The sequence below is a fragment of the Coregonus lavaretus genome (genome assembly GCF_964263955.1).
Source record: "Coregonus lavaretus genome assembly, chromosome: 29".
NCBI lineage: Eukaryota > Metazoa > Chordata > Actinopteri > Salmoniformes > Salmonidae > Coregonus > Coregonus lavaretus.
The window spans coordinates 9,084,826-9,087,959 of record NC_140016.1 but is presented as its reverse complement, the minus strand read 5'-3'; the positions used below and the strand labels follow the sequence as shown (position 1 = coordinate 9,087,959).

At 41.8% G+C, this 3,134-nt stretch overlaps 1 long non-coding RNA gene across 1 annotated transcript; it reads right to left on the bottom strand.

Annotated features, from left to right (window-relative positions):
- Window positions 1-2,928, bottom strand: LOC311105288. The gene is made up of 2 exons (XR_014610232.1): window positions 2,731-2,928; window positions 1-1,072 (listed from the first exon to the last, which is right to left on the bottom strand). It is a non-coding gene; the product is annotated as an uncharacterized lncRNA (long non-coding RNA).
- Between the last annotated feature and the right edge of the window lie 206 nt (window positions 2,929-3,134).

Genomic DNA, 3,134 nt, shown 5'->3' with positions numbered 1-3,134 from the left:
TAAATCAATAGGTTGATTGTTTTAATATCTATAATTTCTAAGGACAGTGAATGAATGCCATCACACAAACACACAATGAAGGACACATGGAATCAAAAGCAAGACTACATTACACGCAACATACATTAATTTATGGGGTAGCTTTAGTCCAATAATGGACTAAAGGAGCCTAACGTTACTGTCTAGAGGTGAATTGGCTCTGGCAGCCAAAACAGTGTGAACCAATTCTCCATTGCAGTACGGTTGTAGAAACATAAAGCCCTCTACTTTCATACCACATCAAAATAATTGCACAAATGCAAAATATACACTTACTGTACTGTTTTAAGCAGTTATTTTTCAGTGACACATTTGTGGCGTCCGTTTCCACGCAGGTGTTTGTAAATAGATGCAGAAAGCTAATTAGCAGGTAGTTGTAAGTCGCTCTGGATAAGAGCGTCTGCTAAATGACTAAAATGTAAATGTAAACATGTAGTTGCTTCGGTCTTCCATCTGTTTTCCGTAAACAAACGCTGTAACATGGAAATATGGCAGTGTGGGAACCCTAACCCTTTAAAGGTGTGTAGTATTTTTATTTATTTTATTATTCCGCTGATATGAAAGATACGCTCCTTATGTTTCCAAAACCTTACCGCAGGCGATGCGCCTTAATGTTTAGAGCAAGCATCCGGGCTCTTAACAAAACTCCTCCGGCCAGAATATTTTATCGTCAATAGGCGCTAAAGGTAGTTATTGTCTATGAATGGGCCAGGGTAACTAGTACCATGCCTTGCAAAGATCATATATCAATGTTAGAGAATCAAAAAGTCACAGCACAATATACAGAACATACCATACAAATCAAAGGAAAGGCTGATACTTCATTCTTAAAGCACTAAAGTGGATTTCTTTAGAAAAGTCCTTTGGGGATCAGTTTGCACAAATCACCTTTGCAGGCATCTCTCCACACTCTCTAAGGTCAGGTGTCAAAGGCTGGGTTAAGGCTCTAGAGTCTAGATGTACAAGAACAGTTCCCTTTGTGAGGAGGTGATCGAGTGCTTCATTGGTGTACAGCAGTGAGTCAGGTCCTCTCCTGCAGAAAATAAAACAGAGAAAATTGTTACGGTGAAAGTTAATTCCTTATTGCTTTTTCATCCAGCCATTGCTTTCAGATCAGTGCAGATGAAAGAAAGGAGACGAGACGTTTTCATAAAAAGTACAGATTAAAATAGATAAGGAGAGGAAGCCACAACTACAGACTACTATTGACAGAGAGCAGTTTTTGTTCATTGATTCATTTCATCTTTTGGCCAACACATTTGCAGCTAAAAGGTTGAATTGCAGTATACTTAGACGAGGTTCCCTCAATTTTTGGGGGCACTGAGCAAATTTTAGGTCTTGTGAGCGAAAACTTGAACATTGTGAAACTTCCAGCGCGCGTTTACAGTGAACATAGGGCGGCGCACAATTGGCCCAGCGTCGTCCGGGTTTGGCCGGTGTAGGACGTCATTGTAAATAAGAATTTGTTCTTAACTGACTTGCCTAGTTAAATAAAGGTAAAATAAAATTTAAAAAATAAACACTGACGCTGTACCCTTTCAGTTTTAGACAGTAGCCAATAGGCTATTGTGGCTATTTGAGCATAATGTAGGACTACCAACAAAACCAATGGTGTGAATCCAATAACATTTTCACATGGAAATAGCTTTTGATTTCTATGATATAGCCTACAGTAGCCTATATGTGGTGTTCAATGCAGGCCTACATTGCATGAGACATAAAAAAGTTTTACATTTAAGTAATGATTTTTTACTTGGTCTGTAACACCATGGGCCAAATAGGTGACTGTAAATTGCATTGTATTGTGTTTACAAAATACAATTAATTATTATTACCATACAGAGAATTAGACAATGTAGGCTACCCCTCTGCCTATTGGCTTATTTGCATATTCAAGCCCGTCTCAAAATACAACGCTGCCCCTTTAACTAAGACATACACTTTTGACCTAACTGGCTTTTCAAAGACAGCTTGAAATGTAGCCTAAGCCTACAAGTTTTCAGCACTTGTAGGAAGCAGTAAATCCCCACTGCTGACCTATACCTGGGCTAACAACTCGCTAACTAGCAAAGAATATCAACACATTTGCACACGCGCAGCTCTGAAAAGCGCTTTCACTTGCAGGTGATTGAAAGACTCGTGGGCTACCCCTTCCTATAGAATTCTGTTCTATAATAATAATAATAATAATAATAATAATAATAATAATAATATGCCATTTAGCAGACGCTTTTATCCAAAGCGACTTACAGTCATGTGCGCATACATTTTTACGTATGGGTGGTCCCGGGGATGGAACCCACTACCCTGGCGTTACAAGCGCCGTGCTCTACCAATTGAGCTACAGAGGACCTTTGCGCTCTGGCTCTGCATACAAAAAAATCACAGATTCAATCTTGCAAAGTTAGATTTGGTTTGGTTTGTTGCATTGAAAAGGGGCTGACATAATGTTGATTCAATCACAGAAAAAACGTTGATCTATATAGTGCAAACTAATGGGGCGAACTCAGTGAAGTTAAATCTCTTGCGTCTCTGCGCGGCATTGCATTTCTTCTGCGCTGCAGTCCTGGAGGAGGTGCTGGGCCGTGCACACGCGCAGCTTAGAGGGAACATTGCTTACAGACAAACAAAAGATAACAAAATAAATTGGGTGATGATATGGACCTCTCAGGTGTACCTGACTGAGTTTACCTGTAGCAGGAGAGGAGCCGAGGGCTGGTAGACTAGGACCAGTGAATTTACCTGTAGCAGGAGAGGAGCCGAGGGCTGGTAGACTAGGACCAGTGAGATTACCTGTAGCAGGAGAGGAGCCGAGGGCTGGTAGACTAGGACCAGTGAGATTACCTGTAGCAGGAGAGGAGCCGAGGGCTGGTAGACTAGGACCAGTGAGTTTACCTGTAGCAGGAGAGGAGCCGAGGGCTGGTAGACTAGGGCCAGTGAGTTTACCTGTAGCAGGAGAGGAGCCGAGGGCTGGTAGACTAGGGCCAGTGAGATTACCTGTAGCAGGAGAGGAGCCGAGGGCTGGTAGACTAGGGCCAGTGGTAGTACATGTACCAGATGGTATCGTTCTTTAGAGCTGGTCCAAACAGAGGGTT